This window comes from Manacus candei, unplaced genomic scaffold, assembly GCF_025592945.1.
Source record: "Manacus candei isolate 608988 ecotype Guabito, Panama unplaced genomic scaffold, ASM2559294v1 h1tg000050l, whole genome shotgun sequence".
NCBI lineage: Eukaryota > Metazoa > Chordata > Aves > Passeriformes > Pipridae > Manacus > Manacus candei.
In genome coordinates, this window is record NW_026138098.1 from 17,569,642 (window position 1) to 17,587,571 (window position 17,930).

At 39.1% G+C, this 17,930-nt stretch overlaps 1 protein-coding gene across 1 annotated transcript in view; it reads right to left on the bottom strand.

Annotated features, from left to right (window-relative positions):
- PCGF5 (polycomb group ring finger 5) overlaps positions 1–17,429 on the bottom strand; it is a 62,239-nt gene extending 44,810 nt beyond the window's left edge. The window contains exons 1-2 of the mRNA XM_051800596.1: positions 17,349–17,429; positions 8,159–8,270 (exon numbers count right to left, since the gene is read on the bottom strand). The gene's annotated coding sequence lies outside the window, so the exon portion shown is untranslated. The remainder of the gene's footprint in view (positions 1–8,158; positions 8,271–17,348) is intronic.
- Positions 17,430–17,930: the final 501 nt, after the last annotated feature.

Genomic DNA, 17,930 nt, shown 5'->3' on the forward strand with positions numbered 1-17,930 from the left:
ATGATGCTGGGATTCTGTGACATACTACCCAGAACTACTGAATAGGTCTGGAATATGGTCGCTACCTTCTAGGCTACCTATGAACAGCAAGTGTTAGTCATTCCTGTTGAGTCTGAACCGTATCAGGTGTATGCAATGGTGAATTCTGGGGTCTTGTCTCACGGCCACGACACTGGCCCCTCCTGAGTGTGCAGCATGGTTACTGGGGATACCCCCAAGCATGCACTAGCTCTGTCACATCCTTGTCTACATTATCCTATGGGATCCACTGTGGTGAGCACCATAATGTAAACTAAACAAAAGCTACTGGGTTTTCCTAAAAATCATTACAGATTGATATCATATTACACTGCAGCTTTGTGTCCATTCCCATTTGTTTCATGACATGTCTAAAAAATTTAAATTATGAAGAAGCTATTGTTAAATAATTTAAGGACAGACTTACCATTATAACTTCCTGGAATAGTGCATAACAGCAAAATAGACAGTCCTGTTAAACTAGGTTAATAGCTGCTTTGCATGTTCCAACTTCCCTCTTCTTTCCCTTCATTCAAGTTTTTCTATTTCTTGTTTCCTTTCTGCATTCCCCTGCTTCTTTGGTGTGTTACATTTCTTAGAGGCATCAGATTTTAACTCAAAACCTGATGAACAAATTTACCTGTTAGCTTCAAGAAAAATAATTTTGTTTTCAGAATAGTACAGTTTTGGGGTAGAGGTGTTATTCCATGTTATTTATGTAACAGATAAATCCTTCATGAAGAGGAAATCTCAACAATCTCAAACTGCAGAAAATGTTCTTCCAAGGTATAACACTCTACTCAATCAAATAAGTTTCATATTCTGTTTACCACTTGGCTTTTGAACACTATAGTCCAATTGTCATAGAGGAGAATGTCATTTCAGGAGTGGGTAACTCATGCAGGAAACAGGCTCTCTGTTAGAGGTCATTCAGGATGAGAGGTAGCCAGATTTAGGGTCTGGGCTTTGTATTACCACCATCCAGCCCCAGGGAAATCTGGGCAAAACTGTACTGACTCAAGCTTTAATTATGTCTAATTTTTGCTTTTCTGAAAGCACCATGGAAATCATACAACTTGGGAATTCTGGGGCAACTGTCAACTAGTATTCCCCAGCAAAAGAGCTTTGTTGAGCAGCCACAGAGGCGTGCTGCTTTCTGGCCTTCTGTGTGTAAAGAGAGATCTGCGTATTTTGGGGCAGGGAGGGCCAAGGGACAACAGAGGATGGAAAATGCTTGTCTCTACAGGACAACAAATTGGAAGAAAATCTGAAGGCTGAGTGCGAGATTTAGTAAAGAAGACAAAAGCTGATCAAAATAAAACAATTTTTTTTTGAAAGGGAAAAGGAGATCTACTCTTTAATCTAGCTAACCCCATTAATAATGGAAGTGAACACATATATCAGCATAACCTCGTCACACAAGGGTCCAGGGCAAGCTGGGTCCCGTTTACTGAAACACCTGACACTGTTTTTATTGGTATTTAACAAAGCTGGTTAGATTACACTTACTGCAAATATATCAATTCAGCTAATACACCTTCAGCTGCAGTGGAAACATACCCTTTGAGAGTCCATCTGGTCTAAAAAGTCTGTGTGAAGAAATGCATGCATTACTGAGCCTGTTTTACATAAAGAGTAAAATATTTCTAGCTGTTTCCTAATAAACTTCTGATGTCAGCCAAGCAGGAAGACATGACTGCCTAAGAATTAAACCTCCGACTCTTAAATTCCAATACAATGTGTTAATCACAACATTCCTCTTCATTTGAAAGATCATTTGACATGCATTTAAGCCAGACACCTAATCTCTGAGGTGAGAGATTTTATTTAAAAAAAATTAGCCATAGTGAACACTTAACCTACATTTTGCCTCATGGTGCTATTGATACTAGCTACAGAAAATAATCAAGATATCTGCAGTTAGTTTTAGAACAGGACTGGTAACAAATTAAAAGTCAAGTCTCAAATTTTCAGCATATGGAGGTAAGTATAACATTTTGCAAGCTAAAATATTTGAAGATAAAAAGCTGAATTCTTCCGAATTTCATACCTTATATAGTATGTGTCTGTGTATTTATAGATATATAATTTTATACACTTGCGACTGAAACAGAACATTGTGTTTTAATTGCATTTTTGCATTTGCTTTTAAGCAACAGCAAATGACTGCTTAAGACAACAAAGAATCAGACCCATCAACTCATCTTTCTTTTTCATATTAACAAACATCTCATGAATTTGAATACTGCTGTTTACAGAGCCTAATCCAACACAATACTGCCATGACTTTCTGAAACAAGTAATTTTTATGTCTATGATGTAATTAAATGTCCTTTTACCTCTGCTGTGATGAAGAGATTGTTGGTTAATACACATCTAGTACTGATATAGTGTTTTACAGCTATACATTACTTATTAAAAAGGAAATAAAAATGCCCAGTTATGCTCGTTTACAAAGCAGCAGTTAATATTAACAGTCACTGAAACAAAAATACAAAATGTGCTGGAAGCCTGTGGACAATACTAAGAACTGAAGCAGTCCTCTGGTCTACTGGCCTGTTACACATCTCAGTCCTGAAGCCACAAAGATTGCATGATAATTCCAAGGGTGTTTTGTTACATTATGCTGTGATAACCACTGCACAGGCAGAAACTGCTCATATGACATTTCCAAATTTCACATATCCCAAGCCCAGGATGGTTAGATACTATAAGTACCTTCTACTCTCTCTGAAGTACTTCCATACTTCATAAGCCCTCAAGCAAACACTTCACAGTGGAGACAGTGGCTCACTTCACTAATGACACGCGAGCAGACATGAGGAAAGACTTAAGTTTTCACACAATATTCAAACATTGTTATGGAAAGAAAACTACTTCAGGAATGCTGAACTGCTTACATCTCGATAGACTCTATGTCAATGAAAATAACAGCAACTTCTTTTCTCTCTATTCCCAAAACAGCACTGCAAGTAAACCTGCAAAACTCTCAGCAGATTCCAGTAAAAATTTCAGTTTCACTAGAGACTAATGCCAAGTGTGATCTTTCAGATCTCATTTCTCTAAAAAAGGAATGCATTATGTTAAACAGGAGTAGGCAGAAACATAAGACATTTAGGCAAAACATCCAAAAAGCTCCTGCAGAAGAAAACTGATACTCTAGTTTGAGAAAGTTGAGCATTATGTAACGCACACAACTGTATAAGTAGTCTGTTTTCTGCAGTAAAAGGAATGAAATAGACCTAAGTACAAATTTGTGTCCAAGAAAAACATAAATTCTTATTTTTCAATTCTTTCAAGTCTTGAGTAACTTCAGTGGGACACACAAATATGCACCTTGAATATCATTTGTGTGTGGATTTCCTTCCCAGTCTTAGAAATAGTTATCATCTCCCCCACCATGAGACCTATGAAATGTGTTCAAAAGCACCAAGGTTATCTACAAAATAAATACTGTATTCTTTCTTCCTGAAAAATACTTTGTTATTCAGATTCTCTCTATAGCTTTTTATAGCTTAAGTCTCAAATGCTTCCAAGCTCATCCTGCTAAATAACTGTACTGGGCCTGACTAGGACAGAGTTAGCTTTCTTCACAGCAGCTCACAATGTGCTGTCTTGTAGGTATCTGGCCCAAACAATGCTGATAGCACACTGATGTTCTAGATATTGCTGAGCAGTGTTTGCACAGCATCAAGGCCTTCTCTCATTCTTACTACCAACCACAATGAAGATTGGGGGGTGTGCAATAGGCTGGGAGAGGACACAACCAAAGAGAACTAATCTGAACTAATCAAAGAGAGACTCCATGCCATAGAACACCATAGTCAGCCACAATAAGGCAGAAAGGGGGGTTTAGGGAAGTTAGCTACCTTTTGCTTGGCAACTGGCTGTGCATCAGTCTGCCTTTGGGAGGTGGAAAGTGATTGCCTTTGCCTCACTTGTTTTGTTTCTTTTTCTTTCTCTCATCTTTCATTTATCCTTTGCTTTATAAACTTTTGAACTTTTTTTTAATCTCAACCCCCAAGTTTTCTTACTTTTACTCTTCCCTCATTCCATAGGGGATTAGGGGTGAGTGAGTGAGCAGCTCATGGTGCTTAACTGCCCATTGGGCTTAACTCACAGAAATATCATAACCAACAAAATCAGTGCTGTCCAGAAATGTACAAGTAGGTATTGAGGGTTTATGCACACTTGTGACATGACTAAGCCTGTACTTGTTTTACAATCAGGTGCATGCTGTCCCATTTCTCCATGGCCAGATGCAGATGCGCATTGTATGACATGACCAACATCTCTGAGTGATGAAAAGAATGAAGGAGTGGGTTGGGTGTCAGATGAAGTATTTACCCAGGCAATATCCAACTCAGTCTCTAGTTTGCCTGTGGGTCAATCAGCATAAACAGAATAATTTTGTGTAAAACTATATATTGATTATATGTTGTCAACACAAATGCTTTTAATGCACTTGCCCCAAAATAAACCCAAAAATTCTACCAAAACATGGCTATGTACTGCACATACTTCTTTCCCTGGGGACAGTATGCATATGAAAAGCAAGTTACAGATATTAGGCACATTGTTTACTGCTCTGCTGGAAGATGTTTCATTTATATGGCAATAAATACATTGTAAGGAGCCCCAGAGATTAACGGCATGATCTCATAACAAATAGCTATTTATATCAAGTTATTGAATATTTTTTTAGATTGGGAATATACTAGATACAAATGCTAGTAATTTTGGGTGTCATTTCACTGATACTTGTTGTTTTTACTGCATTCATAGTAAGGCACCATTTGTATTACTGAATATTCTTAATGTCCTCTCACTGAATACTAAAATGCCGTATTACACAAAAAATAAAAAACTCACCTAGCAGTAGATTTTCATATATAAATTTTATGGGTAAAATAGAAATCAAAACGTTCAGGCTATATAAGTCAGAAGTCATTGCAAGCAATTTTCCCTATTAACTTTAAGGGGATTTGAACCTGTGGCTTTGGACTCTTAAAATAAACACTGCCTCACTGTCACATATAAAAAATACTATGAATACTGAAGAACTGCAGAACTAGTATAATCTACTTCTTAGAGCAAACTGAGAATCTCCTAAAGGGACTTAAAGATTACTGTACAGCTAAAGCAAAGCTCTGTCTTGCATACCACTGAAATACAGTACAAAAATGGTTTAAAGCATGTAGTTATTAACAAGTATGTTTATCAATCATAACAAAATATTTATTTTCTATCAGTGGTATGAAAAAAATCTGCCACAATGAAGAAAAGCCTGAAAGATAGGAATCCTGGCTTCTTAAGATTCCTAAGCATCTGTTAGTCCTATTTAAACAACAAACACCCTTGTGTTACTTTGGGGAAGCTGAGCATACAGTTCCACACAGTATTTATTTTCTCTAACATTATTATTTGAAAAATAAATATGAGACATTCACTCAAATCTGACTTTCTTCTTTCTGAAAGAACTCTTCTGAAATGCTGATCTTAGACCATTCTGCACCTTAGCTAGTTTGTTTTTATTAATTGTTAAAACAACACATCTTTTCTAAATTTATTTTTAAATAACATAAAAATATAAATGGAGAAGGGTTTAATACAGAACAAATAGGGAACAGTATTTTTACAGAAAACTAAATGGCCAAGCAGATGTCTAACCTACTTTGAGACCAGCATGCTATGAAAATACAGTACATAGCTCTCTCTTATATCCAAGGGCTTCTACAGAGCTACAGGGATAACTATTGCTTTATTTTCCACATACTTTTTCAATACTACCCACCACAAGGGAAGATAAAAAAATAATTTACAATTTATATATACATATATTAATTTTATCATGAAGTTCAACAGAATATTTTGACTAAATCATCCTTCTTAATTTTCTAGTGCTGAGTAATCTACAACTATCAGTAGTTCCAACTATTAAAAAAAATATAAATCCTTAATAGTAATCTGAATTAGTCTGTTTTTTATTACCTCATTTGCTAAGCTACAGTAATTTGGTTTTCTTTTAATCAGCAAGACTGAATAATCTGGTTTTGAATATCACTTACTTTATTTCAAATGTTTCCATGTTGTTTACCAGAGAAAATATTAAGAGATGGCTTGACTACTGTCTGGAAGTGCCACCTTAGCTTTACTTTTACTAAGCTGTGCCCCCAGTCTTTCATGATAAAGCATGTGTCCCAAGCGCTATATCATTCTTTTAGGGCTTCTATATACCCTTTTCAAGTTTTCTGCATCCTTCTTGAAGTGCAATTGCCAGAATCAAGTTCAGTATGAGTGGTGATCACAGCATTAACAACCACTGAATAAATGTAATTCAACAACTGCTTGATATTCCCCTTGCCCATTCATCTAAGACTACCTTCATTCTTTTGTCTCCTCTTGACACTGGCAACTGATTATACCATGACCCTTCAAAACTCCTTTAGAAGTCTGTGCTTTGTGATGGAAGAATAAGGCACTCTGTAAATAGAACCTACAAATAGTTTCTACATAGTGATTTCTCTTTTGCTATTTATCCTATTCTTCTATTTTATTATCTCAGATCTTAGATCTAGAATATGCCCATAGAAGTGTATGAGATTTCTATTTGAATTCATCTAATACCAGGGAGCTTAATTACATTTATATGGAATATATCAATTTTAGAATTGCTCCCATTTGTTCTGTGTTTTTTTTCTGCTGTTTCCCTGAGAAACAATTAAACACTGCAGACTTATTTCTGCAGTTTTAAGTGAGAGAAGAGTTCATGGGATATGAATGCCTAGCCCCCCCATATGCATTCTTTGGCTTCCATCTCCTTTGTGATGCTTTTTTGATTCACAATTAAGCTGACTCTAGCCCAACATTTGAATCAAGTGTCTATTGTAGGAAAATCATGATTATATTACTTTAGGAAAATTGCCCCATTATATCTCCATTTAATTTCTACTGATGCACTGGTCCTTATTCAAGGTTTTGTGTCATCTTGCTAAACTAATTTTATAATGAGTTTCTCCTCTCCTCTCCCTGCTCTCTCTCCTTTCTTATGGTCACCCTGAACATAGAACTAACTTCTAGCAGCAGCACTTTACACAAACTGAAGTTGGCACTTAGCAGTGAGATCATAGCTTGAATTTCAGGTGGTTTTATATAACAGCACATAGGACAAGGGCCTAGAAAACATGTATGGAGACCTTCCCATCTTCTGTCTTGTCCTTACAAAGAGAAAGCTTTTAAAATTGTACCAGTTAGTCCATCCACACAAGATTAAAAATAATCAAGCCATTTCCCTAGGATTAGGTGACTGATTCCAGTCAGTCAACTTGTAATGCAACTATACCTGGTTTTGGCCTGACAAGTTTCTACATAACATAATTCTGGAAATACTTAATAGTAAAAAAACAAAACAAAACAAAACAAACCCTCACAATTTTAGTGCTACAGGAGTGAAAAAAAGCATTTAATGTTTTCTACTTTACCCATCTGATTTTCAATGAAAGACCTTTTCTCTGGTTTTGTGCAAATTCACAGGGTTAAGTTTAGAATACCTGCACAGGATTCAAACTGTGGGCCCTTAAATTAGCAGGAACATTTGCAAGTGCTTTCAGTGGAAATACAAAGTCAGAAGTAGACCAAGGTACTCTCTAGGTGAATACTGATACAATGTTATTGAAACATGTGTAATATTTCAACCTCTTCAGTGTTAAGAAAATGAACTGCCTTTTGATTTTATATTGTGGAGATTGAAGAATGCATCTCAATAGTATTTACAAATGGTTTTCCTTCCTGCATTTTAAGAAAGAAAAAAAACCATACTCAAAACATTTTTAACAGTGGCAAAAAATCAGGTATTAGAAAGCTGACCTTACTTTATGGCTAGTTTTCATACAATAAAAAGTTATCTTACATATTTGGTTAAAGCATGAAATATATTTTAGTGCATACCATGTACAACAGAGTAGGAGCTATGTTAGTTTGAACCCATTTAAACTTAGTTTTTCCAGTAAGAAGTAATCATTGCCTGGTCAGCACAGACACAGTGGGACTATTTTACATGCTATACTCTATGCTAAGTGAGGCTTGTCTTCCAGAGCAGACAGTGACCTGAATTCCAAGGAAAATATTTAGAATTTCATACCGGAACTTGTACTCTAGACTCTTCTCAACAATCCTTCTGTGATTCCTTTTCAGTGTACACAAGTTTCTTCTTATTCCAAAATTTATCTTCTACCTGGAGTTTCGATCAGTTCCTTGTGTTTGTGAGATAAGCAAGAACATGGAAAAAAAAAAGAGACAGTGAAAAAAATAAACCCCTGAATATGAAACCTTGCTAACTCAGAAGTATTGCAGAGAAAAGCACAAGACCCAAAACCCAAAAGACTGCAACATATGTTGACATAGACAGCAACTCCAGCCCCCCCCAATGAAAATATTTATCATCTATTTGCTTATAGGAAAACAACTTTGCAGAACACTCTTAGTCATTAAGCCCAGTAATGTCTGATGCAGGTAATTGCAATGCAGTTCACTCCTGCACGGATCTCCTAACTAAGGTACTTCAAACTGGCATGCTGCAAAGATCTGCTCCACTGTCTTTACTCTAGAGCAGGAATACAGCCTAAACATCTTTAGCCACATATCTTTAGCTATATTAGAACAGTCTATGGTAACTTAACTATGGTAAGTACAAGAAGTACTTTTGGTTAGGCTTTCCTCTATTTCATGTTCAACACTGGCATGAAGTCAAATGGATAAACTGAAGCTTAAGTTACAGTAGTTTTCATCAGAAAAAGCTGAAGTTCTAAATTATATGTATTTTTATGAATACTACCTTGGATTCATGGGACCCAAGACACTGCCTTTGAAAACATACAGTAAAAATTACAGGGTAAGTAGCTGTTGTCACTTGTAGGAAATACAGGAAATTTCAGTCAGCACATTGCTTGTCAGTGTTATCACATATTACCCTCCCTACACACACCAAAAGATGGAAATTGTAAATCCAAAAGTCCAACGTCCAGCAGATCTTAGCAAATGTTTATATATCAGAGGTGCTTGAGAAATCTAGTTATAGGACAGCCTGAGTGGGGGAGCGGGGAGGGTTCTCCACTGCCAAGGAAGAAGTCAGACACAGAGCTCATACCAAACAGTCCAGAACCAGAGAACATCAAACTTGCTCCAGCAACCCTTGTCCATGTGACCCAAACTCACTGTTAGTGTAGCAGTCTAATAAGTATCCAAGAAAGTAAGATCAGAGATTACCTTAAATAAGTATTTAAGAACTCTTTTCTTAATGTAAACTGTTCTATTTATGCTGTTCTGACAATTACACACATATTAGCAAGACTTCTAATGCCAGAATGAATCTCTCAGTTCCCGATCACCACGTCAAACATGGAAATGAGTATTCACAGTTTTTCTAGATATCAAAAAGAACAGACTTAACTGGAGATACTGTCTCTACTGCATGGTGACACTCCAGCTAAAGCCTTCAGTGTTCTGGTGGTAATGATCCATTTTCCATCTGCCCATGATGAAGCACTATCTCACAATTTCTGGCCATACTAATATCCCCTTTGTTTTACAGGTGATAATCACACATTTCCTCTGATTAGCTACTTAATTGCCATAATTAAATTAAACTCACAGCAACTATTCCAAATTTGTCCTAAATCTACCACTAGCTGAACAGCTGAGCTGATCTAATGGACCAGTTGTACCAAAAAAAAGGGAAGCTCTGGAGCTTGCAGATTCATCTGTAAGTCCATGTAATACACCAGAACAGCAGAAAACTTATTTTTTAGTAGTTTCCTGCTGGTTTAGTTAAACCTAATTTATTTGGGGGTTTAATGACTGCCAGGGCTCACACAGCATAAGACATAGTAGCAGCACTTCCCTCATTCCATAGCAGTGGCTGCAGATGTCTTCTGAAACTGCACCCCTAGTTCACAGTTTGCTGCTATTGTTCAAAATCTGAGGAAGGGCTCGTATGCTCAATAGTTTGTGTGGTTTTCACTACTGTATTAGATGCAATAAGAGTTATTATACCTTGACAAGCCAGATGTTGTAGAAAAGCTCCTCTGCTACAAGTCTGTCACTGGTTTCATCCAGCTTTACAATAAATTAACTGGAAAAGCTCCTCTGCAATTAATGGTAATTTTGAATTATAGGCCAATCCCATGTAAATTTATGTTCTAAGTTTTTAGCAATTAATACACAAAAGTTACACATCCATAGTAGATTTTAAACACTGGCCTGTGTGAGGCACCAACTGTCACTTAGTACATTATTTCAAATAAATTCATTCATTTGCATTCTGTGATCACCATCTACACCAGAAAAAAACCAAACACTTGTACTTTTGGTAAATATGTATTTGGGATGAAAATTTACTTTATCTATGATATATCAAAAGAGTTAAGATGGAAAGCTGAAAAATATTGGTTTGATTAAGCAGCTCTTCAAAATCACTTTGTATGCAGGGAAATTCTACAGCCAGAATCCACCAAGAATACTTACTCAAAATATCATTTATATCATATAAAGGATCTTTTGTCTCTGCAGCTAGTACTGATGATTCTTCAAAAAAGTAAACAACAATTTTATAAAACCATGAAAGAAAGAAACATCTTTAACTTCATTCAATCCACACATTGGCTATTTAAGAAATGATCTTTCATCTGAAAAAAGAACTGTGTTTTCATTATGAAATTAATCAAGAGCCTGGTTTCTTACATATTCCATTCTTCTTGAGGAAGGAAATAAATGTAATTACAGTTGCTTTAATCAGTGGTGACACTTCTCTAAGAATCACTCAAGACTTTTATCTCAAGATCAACTGCTTTTTTTTGTGGCAGAGAGAATTTCTGCGTCTGTCAGATCTGATCAGTAGTAACTAGCACTGAAATTTATCTTCAGAATATTTAAATTTTGGATTCCCTCACTTTACTGTGCTTTGTTTGTACACAAAGATTTTAATAGACATAATATAACGCAAAAAGTAATCTGAAAAATGATATCTAAGGAAGTTAAGTAAACAGATAATCCTGGTGTATTTTGCATCTAAAAGAAAAGTGGTAATTTCTCTTTTGGGGACTTGGACCACATGTTGGAATAATCTAATAAACAGACTTTCCAATTAGCAAACCAATAATATTCTACCAGCATTGTTAAAATAAAGAACCAGAACTAGGAAGCACAATGCAAAATCTTCTGCTATTAAAAGGAACTTTCTGTCTTCTACGTAATTTCAGATTCGGGAAGTCAGTTATCTTGTTATATGTCATGTCATCAGTTTTACCTTGGATTATTATGTCAGCAACTACCAGGGAGGCTCATTGTTAAGTCTTGGAGAGCTGCTTTTATGAATCAAGTCCTGCTATTGATCAAGGCCAGCAGCACTATCCCTGGACAGACAAAGCTAAAATTGCAATTATGACCATACCAGTAATTTCAATCTGCATCACAAATTCACAGACTATGAAAAATGTAGGAATTAGGAGAATGCCAAGACTGAAAATTGAGACTGTTCCCTAACAGAAACTTTTTCATGGGTCAGGGTACTCAGTAAAAGCTACAAAACAACTGGGGCAGAATACACCTGTTAAACCCTACGTTCTTGTCTTCTATTATTTGGGTTTTTTTTAAAAAAGCTCTTATTTACACAGATTATCCCCATTTTAAAATTACTGAAAACAAAAATGAGATGTCTACAGGAGATGAAAACATAAGAATCAATCCAAATGTGTTCTCATACAGCCACACTATCTGTATGAATGCGTATTAAAATACTTTATTATATGATTCTATGATTTTAAAAAATGTAAATGTTAATGCATATTAACATGTTTTATTCTGTAGTTCTAAAGAGAAATCTTGGCTATTCTACTTCCGCAAATTAGTTTGTCAGCTGTAGCCACTGCGAAATATAAGTTACTGTCTCATAAAAAGTCATAAAATCATAATATGATCATACAACTAGTAGTTCACAGCTGTTACAAACTAAGTTAGGTACTTTCTTGTTTTGTTTGATAAAATGGAATTCATTAGTATTGTCTGAAACTGCTACAGAACAAGTATACGAGACCTGAAAAAGTAGTCCATGAACATTAATAGTTTCAAAGACCACTGCAAAGAGAAATTAACATGAAATTATGTAACACCACATGGAAAATCAATGTATTTCCTATACGGTGATACAGTGCCAATGTGAAATCACCTCCGTAATTACAAGTGAAGATAAATTGCCTCTCTGCATCAAGTTATAATCGCTACATTTGGTTCCTCATGGAAGAAGTCAATGGTAGCTGTTTCATCTGTCTATAATCACTGTAAGCAGTCTCTAACTCCACATCTCTCTGAAGAGAACCAGGATTAGCTCAGGTACAAAAAGAATTGTGTAATTCCAAGTCCATGACTGAATAAACTTCTACTCAAAACTACTATAGGGTGCCTTGGCTACACAAGAAAATCACAAATAATCTTTTTAAAAGAAAAATCAGGAGATACTATGAAAATTACAACCAATCTGTCCCTTACAGAAGTTCATCACATTTGAGAATTCCTGTGAGATTTTTCCAGTTGAACTATATTAAAACAAAACTGATCTCTTATTTTTCATAGTCTCTATCTTTGGACCTTCACATGAGTCACAAAAATGTGAATTTAGATTTGCTATTCTCTTTCATTTGTACCGTTGTCTGTTTGGAGTAATATGTTACTTTCAGTGTTGGTCTTTGAATAAATATTCTATTAAAACTTCAGAAGAACTGTTTTGGTTTTTTCCTTGCACTGGAATAGAAACACAGTAAAGATGCAGGCAAAAAGATCTAAAATGAAAGCTATTACTTATTACTTATTTCCATAGAGACTGGAAGCCAAATCAGCCAGAATACTGAAGTGCTGCAATTTTACAAATACAGAATTAATGGCAAAGTGTTTCCTCAAGAGCTCATATTACAAAAACTAAGCTGTAACAACAGGTGAGCGAAACAAGCGTGTAGGGTGGAGTTTGGAAGATGGGAATAACAAACTGCATGCAAGCAATTTTATGTGAATTACAAACTAGGGCCTTCCCTGCTGGTATCAGATTGTATTTACTGATTCAGCTGTCAGAAAATAATTCTGTAACACTGCCACCAATAATATGCATGGAATGAGAATCATACCGAAGAATCAGGAAAAAAATCACAGGTTTTAGGTCTGACCACTATTTCTTGGTACATCTCCACTGGTGATTTTTTGTGTGGGAAGGGTTCTTTTCGATAAGAATCTCCTTGGAGTGGAAATGGTATGACTACAAAGTGGTCTTCCTCCTTGTGGAAGAACCGATACTGAAGCTGTGCACAAAGGCCATCAAAGGCACCCCATCTGCAGTGCAGATACCTGGTTCTTTAGCAGTCATTGCTCCATGTTCCTGTGCTGCACTCTTTAAAACAATGAGTGCAAACTTAACTGCCACTGAAGATGAGTGGGAAGGCAGTTCCTGAACCATTACAGATTGCAACAACTTGAAGCTCTCTGTGATGCAGCAGTCAGGAACACAACAGTATCTCAAGGAAGTGAAGATCCTCCCAATAACTTACTCTCACCTTAAACCTCTTCTGAGAAAGTATGTCTTCTTGTCTTTTCCTAGTCAGGTCTTTTATGAGGGTAGGATTATTAAGGCAAATTAGCAGGCAACTTTTTTAATTCCAGCCAAATCTCAAAACATATACAAACTGATGGCAAACAAAGGAAGAAAATTATTCCCTAACAGGAAAGAGATGACCAAAGCACAGTAGCAAATGAACAGTTTGGTCTGCTGTTAAGAAAGCTTCTGAGAAGTGCATGGATTTAACTATTAATGATCGGATAAATGGTTTCAGCTTTAGGTAACCAGTCAAAATTATTTGTTTCACATGTAAGAACTACTTGTGACAGCTGTCAAGACCACAGTGCTCAAGTAATACTATGTATCTTTCATTCCAGAAGCATCCTATACTTGTGAACAATTTTTATTTTATAAGCAACAATCAAGATAGAGACAGTAACACTGATATTTCCCACAGGGGCACAGCTACATATACACAGTCCTGTCACAGCCCAGTGGAGCTGCTGCCAGTGCTACACCTGCTCTGCTTATTATGAGCTTCAGTCTCAAAGTCTGTCAAGCTGTTACTTTTCATGGCACTACATCTACTGGAAAAAAATAAAGATAAAACCACAATAATCAGGAAAATAAGCTTCACTGTAAGAAATATCTAAGGCACTAGCCAGCATCATTCAAAAACAGATTAGCTACAACTCTGAGTGATATAGTATCAACTTTTCCCAACTATTTCTTGGTATTTTAGATATCAAGACTAGTAATAGAAATTAAACTTCTTCCCAGACAACCACAACAAATGTTTTTAACTGAGGATTTGGGGAACAAACAACCCCAAGCCACTGTGCACTTGGTGCAAAGTTTTCAATAGCTGAAGAAAGGATTCCCTCTTTCAACACCAGCAGTATGTCTTTCTACAGGAGTAGTTTGAAACCTTGCTTGGGACTGCTGCATTTGTCTAGAAAGGGTCTTTAAACCAAATTGCAAAAAGGAATTATGTTGTTTTGTTTTCCTACTGGGATGTTAACCATTCATTTCTAGTTGAGATAGTTGGAAGAGCATATGAAGATGCTGTTGAGACCAGTCTTTCAAAGTACAAAAGATTATAACTTAATATATTTTCTTAAAAAAGGCAGTGTAAAATTTAACATAAATTGATCACACTAAGAACAAAGCCTATGTATCCCCAACACAGCAAAAATCAAGATATAAAGTTCAGACAATTCACTTTTATCAGCATTCCCCTCCACAGTTCGCAAAGTTCTGCTGTGCATCCTAGAGTAACACACTTATCAATCCTAAAAATGGAGCTGCACAGGACCAACTATTATCTTAGCTTTAGTCTATGTCAATACACTTTATTTTGCACATTCTGCAGGCTTAAAAGTGAAACCTAGAATTTTTCACTTCTTCTTTGAATCCTAGAGTGTACATACAGCAGGAAAAAACAGCTGGAGCAGAGTGGTGAGTCCACTTTCAGTATTTCCTTTACTACTTTCAGCTGAGGTCTGGGACATAGAACACCACACACACTGTATGTTTTATCTTTTTTGTAAGGAAATTCAATAAAAAAGGATGAATGCTATTTGGCTGTCGAATTAAATGCACAAATAAAACAGTATTTTTTCCTGTTTGTTAACCTGACCACCCAACATACCTAAGAGATTCTCTATTACAGTGCATTCACTTTCTTGTGCAGTCTTGGTTAACTTCAGAAGCTTCTGATACTGATGTGTTAAAACCACACAATGAACCCTGAAGTAACAGAGTTTTCCCAAACTTAGCTTCTCCAATCCTGTATTTAAACTATGAAGTGCTGGTGCACAGATCTAGACATCAAAAACGCTAACATGTCCTTTCTCCCCAGCAGTGACAAATACCCAAACCGACCCTTCCCAAGACTGATTTAGTCTTCCATTCTCGTTTGGAGAATGACTGGAGGTACAAAACATAGGCAGCAAGATAAAGGACACCTGATGCCACAGGAAACAGAATGGTTCACCAGCAAGACATACAAAGATCTTCACAAACTTCTATACTGTAAAACCAAGTGGTTGTATGCGTAAAGCTCTACCTCCCCACTATAAACAGTGACTTCATTTCTCGCCAGTGGCAGGTATGCTGAGAAAAAAAGAGGACCTAATCTTGTAAAACTCATATTATGCCTTCTATACCTCTAGGAGACATAGATGTGTCAAGAAAACGTGGAGGATGGAAATTCCACTTTGGAAGCAAGTTAGAGTTGAAAGAACAACTATATATAGGATTCTGCCTCAATCCCATTTAAAAGAGCAACAGGCAAGAAGATCAGGAACAGAAGTCTATCTAGGTACAACTCCAATGCGTTTATTAAATAAATTGGCTTTAGTTTTTAAAAATACCTATTCATATATTTTTACTTTGAGACTATTTATGCTTAATAAAACTAAGTAAAATAAAACACAGATTAAAAGCATCTGGGATCTGTCTCTGGCTTCGGGGTACGGACATAGCGTGATACCATTTTTTTTTTATATTTTCATTTAAATTTTACTTTAAACTAATACACTTCAAATAACACAGCTACTGAACTCTTACCACTTACACCCCCCTTCTGGGAATTTGGCTAAAATAATGGGTGGCAAGTTGATAACTGAAAGAGGTTACCATCCAACTACTGAGCCAGAAAAACTGCAACTGAATGTTGTAAAACTTTCACAGTTCACAAACTAGCCCCAGGAAACCTGCTGGGTTTCTGAGCACTGTCTATATTCCTGCCATCCCATTGCACATCAGAAACCGACACTAACCTTTCACTGTCTACGGTAACAACTACGCTTCCTCTCAGTTTTGTGCGTGTGCATGTGAGATGATTCACTTGCTTTTATTCCATGGAACTGATGATTCATTCAATCGTCTCCAGATCATGTTAACATACTAAACACGCACATAAAGAAAGCAAAAAATCAAGTTCTTTAACTTTTTTTTTATGCTCAAATGTTTATTTTTCATTTTGGAAGAGAAAAGAAGCAGTCAAACATGGGAGAGGAACCAGAACAGGTTCCGTTCCTACTCAAAGGCAAGGTTTGGGGAACACACCCAACCCACGTGTAAAACGAGCAGCCGTATTCCAGCGGCGGGCTGCGAAGGGAGGGGAGCTCCCCATCCCTCCCTCCCGCCCGCTCCGGGCCGGGGCTGCTCCTTCTGCTCCGGTACCTGGAGCGGGGAAGGCGCGGCGGGACCGGCGCGTCCCCCGCTCCGCCACACCGAGGGCTTGTGCCTCTCCTCCTTCGGTGACATCTTACATAATAAGCCGAGCTAATCACGCCGGAAGCGAGCCAAAACCGCCACGGAGCATCCGCGGGGATAATCACCCGCGGGAGGAGATGCTCCGGACCGGCACCCGCTCTTCGCTCACTGCCCACCCAGCCGCCTTGCTAGAAAAATCCTCGCCGGGGCGGCAGCGGCTCCCGCAGCAGAGCCCTCGCCCGTCACCCCGCCGTCCCCCCCGGGCAGCCACGAGCACCACGAACGGCACCGGCCCCTCCCGAGCGCGGTCCCGGCCCCGCCGGCTCAGCCCTGCCCGGCCGGCTCCCTGCTCAGCGCCGAATCGCGGGAGAAAGTTACTCGGCGGCGGCCCCGCGCCCGCCGCCGCCGCGGTTCAAGAGCAATGTCACGTTCAACAACTTGTTATGACACATGATCCCCCCGCACGCACCCGCACCTCGCCGCCGCCCGCCCGGCGGCCCCGGCGGCCCCTTACCTTCCCCTGCAGAGGCCGCGGGCACCCGCGGGCGTGTGCGGGAGTGGGTGCGTGTGGCAGCGCGGGCGGCGCCGGCTGGGCGGGCGGGCGGGGGAGGGGAGGGCGGCGGAGCGGCGGGAACGCGCCTCGCCGGACTTGTCGGCGGGCGGGGGCGGCTGCGGGGCGGCGCGGGGAGCGGCGCGGAGGGGAGCGCGGGGGGCGGAGGAGTTCCCGGGGCTTGTTTACGCGTTGCCGCCCGCCCGGTGTCAGGCGCTGCACTCTCTGATTGGACACAAACTGGGGCACAGCCCGGCTCGGGCGCTGCCGCCCCGGCGGCCCCGGCAGCCGCTCGGCCGCCGGCGGAGCCCCCGCGGGGCTCGGGGCCGGTGCCCCGCGGGCTCCACCAGCGCCCGCGCCCGCCCGCCCCCAGACGCTGCCCGGCCGCCACCCCCGCGCATGCCCGGCGCGCCGGCGGGCCCGGGAGGCGCATGCGCCCTGCGCGTGCCCGCTGAGGCGGCAGAGCCGCTGCCCGGTCCGTGCCCGCGGGCGCGGCGGGAGCGGTGCCGAGGGCGCTCCGCTCTGTCCGCCGCCCTCCGGCCGGGC